This window comes from Musca autumnalis, unplaced genomic scaffold (genome assembly GCF_047663935.1).
Source record: "Musca autumnalis isolate F117 unplaced genomic scaffold, ASM4766393v1 scaffold_118, whole genome shotgun sequence".
In the NCBI taxonomy this organism is placed as follows: domain Eukaryota; kingdom Metazoa; phylum Arthropoda; class Insecta; order Diptera; family Muscidae; genus Musca; species Musca autumnalis.
In genome coordinates, this window is record NW_027411665.1 from 119,566 (window position 1) to 132,137 (window position 12,572).

Genomic DNA, 12,572 nt, shown 5'->3' on the forward strand with positions numbered 1-12,572 from the left:
ACTGATATTTTCCTTGTTTGGAATTCCTACCTTTAGGCTTGAAATTTGTCACAAACAAGTACTTAAAAAAAAAACAAAAATTGACAATTAATCCTCTTGATACTTTAGACCCAAGGGACGAGAAGTTTCGTTCAAACAATGGTACAGTGTTATCGAATATACAAATTATATACTTTTTATACCCTACACCACTATGTGGTAAGGGGTATTATGTGTTAGTGCATTTGTATGTAACATACAAAAGGAAGCGAGATAGACCCATAGTTCCTTCTAGGGATATACATAGAATCACTTTCTGAGTCGATTTATGCATGTCCGTCCGTCCGTCCGTCCGTCCGTCCGTCCGTCCGTCCGTCCGTTCGCAACATACAGGTCGCATTTGTTGACCGATTTCGCTGAAAATTGGGGAATACCATTTTTTTAGCCGTCGGAAGATCAAGTTCGAAGATGGGATATATCGGTCCACGTTTTGGTATAGCCCCCATATAACGGTACCCCCCGATTTACGGTATTTTCACGTTTTCAGCTACATTTTCAGACCGATTTAGCTATAATTTGACATTTAGGGTTCTTAAGTGTCAATAAACATATATAACGAAACTTGTGGACATAGGTCCACGTTTTGGTATAGCCCCCATATAACGGTACCCCCCGATTTGCGGTATTTTGACGTTTTTAGCTACATTTTCAGACCGATTTAGCTATAACTTGACATTTAGGGTTCTTAAGTATCAATAAACTTATATAACAAAAGTTGTGGACATAGGTCCCCGTTTTGGTATAGCCCCCATATAACGGTGCCCCCCGATTTACGGTGTTTTGATGTTTTTAGCTACATTTTCAGACCGATATAGCTATAATTTGACATTTAGGGTTCTTAAGTGTCAATAAACTTATATAACAAAAGTTGTGGACATAGGTCCACGTTTTGGTATAGCCCCCATATAACGGTACCCTCCGATTTGCGGTATTTTGACGTTTTTAGCTACATTTTCAGACCGATGTAGCTATAACTTGACATTTAGGGTTCTTAAGTATCAATAAACTTATATAACAAACGTTGTGGACTTAGGTCCACGTTTTGGTATAGCCCCCATATAACGGTACCCCCCAATTTACGGTATTTTGACGTTTTTAGCTACATTTTCAGACCGATGTAGTTATAATTTAACATTTAGGGTTCTTAAGTTTCAATAAATTTATATAACAAAAGTTGTGGACATAGGTCCCCGTTTTGGTATAGCCCCCATATAACGGTGCCCCCCGATTTACGGTGTTTTGATGTTTTTAGCTACATTTTCAGACCGATATAGCTACAATTTGACATTTAGGGTTCTTAAGTGTCAATAAACTTATATAACAAAAGTTGTGGACATAGGTCCACGTTTTGGTATAGCCCCCATATAACGGTACCCTCCGATTTGCGGTATTTTGACGTTTTTAGCTACATTTTCAGACCGATGTAGCTATAATTTGACATTTAGGGTTCTTAAATGTCAATAAGCTTATATAACAAAAGTTGTGGACATAGGTCCACGTTTCGGTATAGCCCCCATATAACGGTACCACCCGATTTACGGTATTTTGACAGTTTTATCTACATTTTCAGACCGATTTAGCTATATTTTGACACTTAGGGTTCTTAAGTGTCAATAAACTTATATAACCAAACTTGTGGACATAGGTCCACGTTTTGGTATAGCCCCCATATAACGGTACCCCCGATTTGCGGTGTTTTGACGTTTGTAGCTACATTTTCAGACCGATGTAGCTATAATTTGACATTTAAATTTATTAGGTCTATAAATAAATGTACCAAATTATATCGAAATCGGTTCAGATTTGGATATAGCTCCCATATATTTTTCCGCCGATTTGGCGTATTTGCTGCACCAAACACGCTATATACGTCCGATTTTGATGAAATTTTGAATGTGTAACTGAATTCGGTCTCAAAATAAATGTCCCAAACTACATCGAAATCGGTTCATATTTGGATATAGCTCCCAAATATATTTTCGGCCGATTTGACGTATTTGCTGAAAACACGCTATTTACGTGCAATTTTGATGAAATTTGGAATGTGTGACTGAATTTAGTCTAGAAATAAGTGTAACAACTTATATCGAAATCGGTTCAGATTTGGATATAGCTCCTATGTATATTTTCGCCCGCTCTGTCTAATTTTGATGAAATTTGGGATGTGTATATATATGTATATAAATCAGTTCAAATTGATACATATCTCCTATATTTTACATATTCACAGTGGTGTAGGGTATCATATAGTCGGCCCCGCCCGACTATGATCCTTTCCTTACTGGTTTATTCTTTATTATTTCTTATATTCTTCATTTTTATTGTTATTATAATTATATATTATTATTACACTTTTTTATTTTAGATTATTATTATTATTATTTCTATTATTATTATTATAGCTTTAAGGCGCTGGTGCGACATACAAATATTGTAATGAAATTGAAATGAAATATATAAATAAAAAAGATTAGTATTATTATTATTGTTATTTGTTGCAATTATTATCACCATTACCGTTATCATTTCAATTATTATATATTCTTTTTTTATAATTTATTATTTTATATTACTTTTTTAATATTGTTTGATATTGTTGAAGAATTCTTAGTTGATACGTGCTGACATGTTGCAAAATATTTTGATTTTGGTGTTTCTTTGGAAAAGCCGAAAAGTGAGTGTGATTCTCATTCATATGGGAATACTAGACACTTAAAGAGTTCGGTTTTTCGCTAAAAAAGGCATCATTTCAAAAACTGAGAAGCCAATTGATAATTCCCTTCGCCGGGATGAAATCATGATATTGGTAGCGATCAGTAAAAATTTTGCAACACTGTCAGTTCGTTTTGAAAAACATTACTCTCTGTAATAGAGGTTAATAAATGAAGTTGAGCCAATGGGGGAATACTCCACTCAAACAATCGAAAATTGTTTGATAACTACACAACACTTTATTCATTCTAATTGCTAGATATATTTCATTAGTGGAATTAAAGTGTGCTGTTTTAGATAAAAACATTAGTTCCGTTTCTTTTTTTAAATTTCACAATTTGGCATTCAAACTTTATTAGCTATTATAAAACAATGTTATTTTATTTACCTTCATTTCTAGTAAAAATTGTATATTTATTAAATATATGTATTCATATTAAATTTTTAATTTATTCATATTATTTATAGATTAAACATTTTTGTTTGTTTATTGTTTTATTACTGGTTTTCATATGAAATTCACTTTATTAATTTATCAAAACAATTTTGTATAAGATTTTTTTGTTCCAAATTAGTGATTCCATTATTTCTTAAATAAAAGTCAAAGGGGTTATTCACTCTTCGGAGGAATACACTTAACTTTTAATAGAAGTAGACACTTTTGACTATTTTTGGTTGTGTCTCTATTTGGCATTGAACGTTTAGGATATTATATTTCCTGATATAATTATTTTCTTTTGACACATATTGAAAATTAACCGCCTGAATCTTCATGTTCCTACATTGTGTTATTATTCTGCTTACACTACTTACATAGCTTTTTTCCATATTTTATTTTAATATCATTATTATGGAATTAATTTTACATAAAATAACTTCAATATTAATCAATTATTTAATCAAGGTATATTTTTTTATACGATGTAAAATTTATTTTTCTTTTGTTTATTTTTATGTATTGCAATTAATTTTGTATATTTAATATAAAATATAGAAAATTATATCACGTAAAACGGTCTTATTCTTTGTTACTTCTGCTTTTTGTGTGTTGAGCTGTTGCAATTTAATCTGCTTCTCTTGTTGTTGATTTCGACTCGTTCGTGATTTCAAATATTTTTGAATAAACTAACTTCATTTTCAGGGTGATTTCATTATTAATCTTGTTTAAAGATTACTTTTTTGAAGTTCTATTAACACTTTACGATTTTTTGTGGGAGTTTAAGGTGTTTTGTTTTAATGTTTCTTTTTCATGAATGTATTTTTAATTTTCAGATATAGTTTTAGTATGTACTTTTTTGTTAAATGATAACTTAGAGAGTTTACATCTCTTTATTTTATTTTTCTTTTTGCGTATATGTATTACTGTACATGCTGTCTTTTCTATTTCAGCATTATCGGACTTTATTAACTGATTTTTTATTCAATTGATCCAACAGATCTTTTAGAGAAAACTTCAGTGTTAACTTATATTGTTGTTGTGGTTGTTGTAGCATTTGTTAATGATGCTGCTGTATTTGTTGTGACAGTTGTATAATTTTTTGAGTTCTTTGTTTTTGCATTTTCCTCGTAATTTTTGTTCCTCCTGTGTTTGCCGTTCTTGCATTTGTTGTTATTGTTTCTCTGCTTGTTGTTGGTGTTGTTGTTGTACTTTTTATTTTAACTGTTGATGCATTTTTTGTAAAAGATTTTGTTGATATACTACTTCTTGTATATGTTGTTTTTGCTGCTGAGTTTGTTATTTTGTCTGCTCTGTTTGTTGCTGCTGGATTTGTTTTTCTTGTTGCATTAATATTTATTTAAATTCGAGGAATATTTCCTCCTGCTTTTTTAAAACTGTTTTTGGTATTGCATTTTTTTTAATTTATTTAAAGTATTTAGTTAAATAATTTTTTTTACTTTAAAATTATTGTAGCTTTATTTTATTTTAACGTTTTTTTATTGCTAAAATTGTTCATTTTATTTTCTTAACGAACGTAAATTGATTTCTGTTTTATTCTTCGGAGTAAAACAGTACCGACTGCGCCAGTAAAATTGGAATTAGAAAAACACGGTCTAAATTTTTAATGTGTTTTATTTCTAACGATGGTCTTAACTATAATAGTTTGTCATTCAATGTTGCGAAGGGTTTTTGCTTACGCTTTCTGTGAATGTGGGAATGAAAACAAAAGTTTCAAATTTCATTTGAGGCTTTTGTATTTCGCTACATTAACCAGACATAAATACATTTTATATAATTTTAATCAAGGAGGAAGGATTGGGGACATAACCCGCGTACCAACGACAAAAAAATCAGTCAAGAATGTCAATTTCACTCCACAGCTTCATACATTAAATGCAAATTGCACTCCCAAAGCACATTTAGCAACACTTGGTTTGACCTGTTTTACTACTCACTGCAAACCATACCGATGCTAAAGACTTCAAAAACAATTAAACACAAACAATTAAATTTACATTATATAATGGATGACATAATATCTCATCTTTGGTATTATTCAAATGCAATGGAGTGACCCATATGCACGATTTAACTTTTTCACCAATAAGAATATTTAATATCAAATGTAAATGTTCATTGACCTTTTCTTTTCTATTTCTCTGCTTGCAACTCTCTACCATATAAACCAATAACAACAAACATAAAAATGATCCTAGTTATGATCCACATAACTAACGGACCTTATTATTGTTGTTGTATTGGAATTTCTATTTGTCGTTCTATGTGTTTGAATCCCAATTAAAAACAAAAACATAAACTACTCTGCAAGTAGTTAGCGACATAGGCAACGACAAGCAGTGTTGTTTGTTGTTGCTTATATTTCTCAAATGACTTCGAATGTAATATTCAATGCAGTGAAGATTTAGTTACCTGCCAAACATTCCATCGATCAACACGTCGCCCTAGACATTATTTTCAACGGAGCAACAAGAAAAACGAAACAGAAAAGAAGGGAACTCATCAACAAGACAAATGCAAACATCAAAACTTAAAACAAGTCATAAAAAATGAAAAAGACAATCAACATAATAAAACGAACAAATGAAATAAATTAAAATAAAAGAAACTAAAAATAAACGAATATAGAAAAAAATAAAAACATGAAATATGAAAAAATTACAAAATTGTTATAAATATATGAAACATAAAATCTTTTATTACACAAAAGTCAAAAAACTTTAAAAACTTTGAACACGCAAAATTAAAAAGCAACTAAACAAAAACTAGTATCGGCAACATCAAAAACCACACCCCTTAACATTGCCATTACAACTTTTTTCGCGCGAACTTAATTAACACGCTCCAATACAAAGCTGCAGAAGCTTTTTGGCAGACTCATAATCCTCCCAGATGGATTGTAAGCGCAAAGCTACTGGTAGGGCTACACTTGGCGGTAAGGTTGAATGTGAACGCTGATACTAAGTACAATCCAAAACGTGGGAATTCAACGGTTCAGCATGTAACATTGATATAGTACAACTACGGCGGATGAACAAACCGCAGTATTGTCAGCGTCTGTCTCGAAGCGAGCGGCTTCAACAAGAAATGTTGTGCCTTTTAGGCTACATCTAACAAGGCAGCTTCATCAACAGGGCTACGAGCCTTGACTCGCCCCACCTTGTCTTCATTGACTTGCAAAAAGCGTTCGACTTAATTAAGCACCAGAGTATATCGGAAACTCTGAGCAGAAAATATGTCCCCGATATGATTTGAAAATTAATCATAGCACAATACCACCGCTTTAAATGCAGAGTAAGACATGACAATAACCTATACCTGCAAAGTCCGGGTGACACAAGCTTGTGTGTACTGTCACTTATGCTATTTCTTATTGTTATTTTCAGGACAATCGACAACAATCCGAGTCGAGGAATATTGAGGCACCAATCAAAGATTGAACACCTGAACGACCTTTTATTATCAAATGCCATTGTTTCATTTCTTTTATTAAGTCAATGGAATATAAATAATTCCTTACAGACTTAGAATTCATGAATACCTCATTATTACTTGTTGATTTATTAACATTACTTTGCATCGCACAAATTATGCCATTAATGGGCCGCTAACTCGAACATTATCTTAATATCTAATCGGTTAATCAGTTATCAGATGTACAAAGCAAAACAACCGACATAGCATCAACTTTGAGTACATAAGACTTAAAGGTAAATGGAGGTACACGTGATAATACATCAACCCGCATCCAAAAGGTCCGAAAGGCTAAGCTCGCTTTTGCGGGTTTGTATAAAATATAGAGGTCCAATCAACAAAGTACCTAGAAAATCATGCGCATATTTAGTAATGTTCTGTCAGTTCTGATAAATGGATTCGAAGTCTGGCTTGTATCCAATTATAGTACAATTCTAAAATTAATTTTACACCAATATTTATAGATAATCTCAACGAAAAATAGGTTTTGAAAGTCGTAACGTTGTCAGAGTAGAACTGAATTTTTATGTACATAAGTAATGAAAAACCCCACAATAATATTTTTTATTTGAAAAGTCATCATCCTTTCAGCCATATTATTATAATACTATAATAAATGTTTTCGCTACTCTTGCGATTTGCAGTTTTAATAACATTCGAATATTCACAAATAACATAATAATGTAAATTTTTCATTCATTATTTAATAATAGCAGAAGTGACTTAATAACATTTGAATCAGATCTAAAACTTGAGATTCTTCTTGTTAAAGTACAAAGGGAGATTATTATAAATCAAGCCAATCCAATGCGCTGTCTGGTTTTATCAAATCTACCTCTAGGTACTCTTAAATTTATCATATTTCTAGTATTGAAATATGTTTGATTTTAACGGAAAATGGTGTTTGATATACAATATTGATCAATGGTTTAAAAACATATTATATTCTAAGCCATATTAATATTACACACAATAAAGAAAGAATTGAATTGAAAACATATTTTAATATTCCATATTTATACAAGCCGTAGTGTGTGAACTCTTATGGCCTATTTCTCTAAGACGATAGAAAGACTTCTTTCGCTTCAGTTCGAAAAGAAATCCAGTTTTGGTTTCAGCAAATGTGTTCTATTCGATTGGTGACTACAATCGACAACTCGAAAGAAAACGTAACGTAACTGTGTGTATTTGAATCAATTTGAGTTTCTGTACGACGATAAAGTTGTCAAATAAACGATATGTCAAAATCAGTCACTATCAATTTACTTTTCGAATGGTGAAAATATAAAAATTTTAAAAGCAAAAATAATTTATTTCTTAAAAAGCAATGGAAAATAAAAGGTATGTTATACAAATAGGCATATTTATGCATTTATAGATATCCAAAAATACATATATGTTATTATTTCAGTATGTACAAGTAAAACCACAGCCTATCAAATAAAAACATTGGTGCTATATATGGAAGAACATCCGGAATTGTTGAAGGAGATGACATTGAAATATAATTTGCTCGGTCCCCCAATGAGAGCCGTAGTAGAATGGAAAAAGTATGTTTACCTCCATTGCATCCTTTTCATCATAACCATTTTCTCCTGCATTTGTTCTTATTTAATGATGAAATCCTTAGTACAGTACCCGAAACACAAATCATTGAAAATCAATTACCCAAAAGGGTAACAAGAGTTCCAAAAAAGTAATGAATAAGAAGAAAGATCATGCGATTGAAGATAAAGAGCCTTCTTGTTCGTCAGCAAAGAAAAACAAATGCACAGTCGAGGAGCAACTTATTCTAATACCCTAGACAGACGGCAGCGTTAATTTGCATTAACTGCCTTAATTCAAATTGATTGTCAAATAAACGATATGTCAAAATCAGTCACTATCAATTTACTTTTCGAATGGTGAAAATATAAAAATTTTAAAAGCAAAAATAATTTACTTCTTAAAAAGCAATGGAAAATAAAAGGTATGTTATACAAATAGGCATGTTTATGCATTTATAGATATCCAAAAATACATATATGTTATTATTTCAGTATGTACAAGTAAAACCACAGCCTATCAAATAAAAACATTGGTGCTATATATGGAAGAACATCCGGAATTGTTGAAGGAGATGACATTGAAATATAATTTGCTCGGTCCCCCAATGAGAGCCGTAGTAGAATGGAAAAAGTATGTTTACCTCCATTGCATCCTTTTCATCATAACCATTTTCTCCTGCATTTGTTCTTATTTAATGATGAAATCCTTAGTACAGTACCCGAAACACAAATCATTGAAAATCAATTACCCAAAAGGGTAACAAGAGTTCCAAAAAAGTAATGAATAAGAAGAAAGATCATGCGATTGAAGATAAAGAGCCTTCTTGTTCGTCAGCAAAGAAAAACAAATGCACAGTCGAGGAGCAACTTATTCTTATATCCTAGACAGACGGCAGCGTTAATTTGCATTAACTGCCTTAATTCAAATTGATTTGTGCACTATCCACATTCTTAATGCACAAAATCAAAGGAAATTTAAACTGAATTTATGTATTTCAATATGGCAATACTGTAGAAAATCAATCAGTTAGTGTCAATTTGTTTACGTTTTTTTTGAAACATAAAAAAAGATAAGCAATTTGAAATGTTTTTTTTCTTTTCAGCAAAAAAAAATAATAATAATACTTCAGATGTCCAAAGGAAAGAAACGGAGTGTATGGTGCGAAGCAGATACCTAGCTACTGTTGGAACTGTGGGCGGAACGTGCTATAGATTTGCAGCGTGCAAAAAGGAATGGACATATTTATCAAGAGATTGCTGCAAAAATGGACAACAAATTTAGCCCTGAAGGAGTGCATGTGAAGATTAGAAATTTTACCCAAAGATACAGGTAATGAACGCATAAAATAATCATTTGCGACCCTATCGGTGGTATTACACTAATCTGTGCTATATCGGCTCGATTTTAGGAATATTGAGGTCTTTAGCTACATTTTCAGGCAGTGGCCAAGAAACTTCACAACTAAACATTTTGGACTCAAATCTACGTTTCAGAATATAAACAACCACTGCCACCAATATAGATACTGCCTCAATAGAAACATTTGAAGTTTTTAGCTTATGCCAAGTTTTGGGTTAGCCATCTACCTCCATGTGGTGAACGACTTCATCTACACGCAAAAAAAACGGCCTCTCTAGCATATGTCCCAAACATACTTTGCAGCAGACATATATATGTTTTCAACAGTCCCTAAACTAATATATGTTTGGGTCTGCAAACAAATATATGTTTGGGTGGAAACAATTTTATGTTTGGGTGCAAACAAATACATGTTTGTTCCATAATGAGTCATATTATGATATTTAGGTTTCAAAGTCGAATTTGATAGTTTCATGTATAAACTGTGGTGCTCACTTATAAGGTTTGTTAGTATTTCGTTTGATTCAATATGTAAGACATCTGAACTACAACATATGTTTAGAATTGCTCTTAGCAGTAATTATAAGTTCCATTCTTCGCAATATGGAACTAAGTCTCCAATTATTAAAGACAAATAAGAAGAAAATATTTTCATTTCATATGCAGACATTTTCAACTTAAATTTCAGAAGAGCTCCACTATTTAAAATGGTTTGCTTATTCTTACAATTAGAGCCATAATTAAATAGCAAAATCCGACAATTTAACTGTTCTTAAGTAAAAAACTTATATTTTGTAATAAATGAATTTAAAATAAATATCAAATCGTAATGGCAAACACCCTCCAGCAAATCATGCATAACATAAACAGCAGATTTATTAAGAACATTAAAATGTTTTAATTTATTCCAAACGTATGTTTCTTTTAAACCTGTTTGCCTAACATTTGATGCTACTACTTCACCACCATAATTAAAGTCATTTCGCAACAAACTTAAATTTTCTTCACTATACTTCTGCGTATCGCAACGTATCATTATACAAAATCTACAAAAAAAAATTGCTGTAAAAACTTTCCGAAAATCCAAGAATAGTGTTCAACCCGAAATTATTGCCTAAATCCAACAAAGGAACAAGTTTTACTACCTTATATCCTTCTATTTCTGAATCTAAAATGATTCCTTCACTTTCTAGGATATTCAGTCAATTTATAAATGGTGTAAATACACGGGAATTTCCGAATTGTTTCCTGTCTTCACTAAAAAGAATCATTTCTGTATAAATATTTTGTAATTTCGAAGCCATGTGGTATAGCGTACACGCAAATTTTATGTACACACCACATGGATGCCAGAGTGCGAACCAAGAGCATTGTTCGGTTCGAAGTCATCACTGAAAATAAATAAAGGCAAATAAAATATTTCTTTAGATGTGACGTAGGGGATGGAAGATACCAAGGAACGGTCCTGACCGGTTTTAACTTGGCAAAGCCCAGGATTTATCTTGGTCCCTCTTTCATCCCAAGTGGACACTGACCTCCCCGTGGTGTCACCTGGGGAACTGCCTTTAACACCCGTTGAAGGTAGTGAGCTAACATGTGACAGCCTACTATGAAGAAACGAAAGAAAAGAAAAACAAACCCCTCTAAAGTTGACGAACCCCGCAAACGTTTTAAGGACCATGACCTGCGAATCTGCACCTGGAATGTTCGCACTCTTTATAGAGAAGGTGCAGTCTTCGCATTGGCAGAAGTACTTGAAAAGTACAAGGCCGATATTACTGCCATACAGGAAATACGATGGATTAGAAAAGGCGTCACAACAACACCTAAAGGTGACGCACTGTATTATAGCTGCCATGACGTAAAGCATGACTTTGGTTGCGGATTCGTTGTTAGTCGGAGGCTAAAACATATGGTATCAAGCTTCACCCCAGTGAATGAAAGACTTGCTGCAATTCGAATAATAGCTAAATTCTTCAACATCAGCTTTATTTGCGCTCATGCTCCCACTGAAGAACATTACGAACAGACCATAGATATATTTTACGAGCGCTTAGAAGAAACGTATGACCGTTGCCCTGCTCATGACATTAAAATCATTCTAGGCGATTTTAATGCCAAAATTGGAAAGGAGAATATCTTTGGCCCAACAGTCGGGAAATTTAGTCTCCACAGTGAAACATCTGACAATGGTATGTGGCTGATAGACTGTGCAGCTGCAAAAAACATGGTAGTTAGCAGTACCAGATTTAATCATCTCGAAATTCATAAGGGCACTTGGCTGTCTCCAGATCAGAAAAAAAGAAATCAAATTGATCATGTTGTGATAGATGGAAGACATTCATCGAGCGGGTTGGATGTACGATCGTTCCGTGGCGCAAACATTGATTCGGACCACTACCTTGCTGCAGCAAAAGTACGCACCCGCTTAAACGTAGCAAACAAAGTACGAACAGACACAACACGAAAGTAAGACATCGGTAAGCTGCAATCACAAAAGATAGCCACAGCATATTCCACTCAACTAGCCCAATTGCTTAATCAAAGCACTCCTCATCCCAATAACATATCAGCGCAATGGCAAAGCATTGCCCACTCCATGCACACTGCCGCAAAATCCATACTTGGATACCAGAGACCTCCACCAAGGAATCCATGGTATGATCAACGAGTAGCGCAAGAGAGAGTTACAGGGAGAAAAGGAGAGAGGAGAAACGTCTTTTCCGCAGGAAAAAGAGAGATATGGAAAAGGGGGAGTGTGAAAAAATCGAGATGTACAGGAGCCAGAATGAAGTCCGAAAATTCTACCAAAGAGTCAAGCATCAAACTGATGGCGTTGGTACAGGCAAATCCTCCTGTAGAGACCAGCAAGGTAATTTGGTAACTGATACAAATAGTGTACTCAGGATATGGAAAGAACATTTTTCAAATCTGTTGGTATCCAATAGCAGCGAAGACGACGAAGAAACCACAGTCCCAATCC

The 12,572-nt window shown here is 33.1% G+C and overlaps 1 pseudogene; it reads right to left on the reverse strand.

The window, feature by feature from the left end:
- Positions 1-9,919: 9,919 nt before the first annotated feature.
- On the reverse strand, positions 9,920-10,860 carry LOC141391809 (uncharacterized; annotated as a pseudogene).
- Between the last annotated feature and the right edge of the window lie 1,712 nt (positions 10,861-12,572).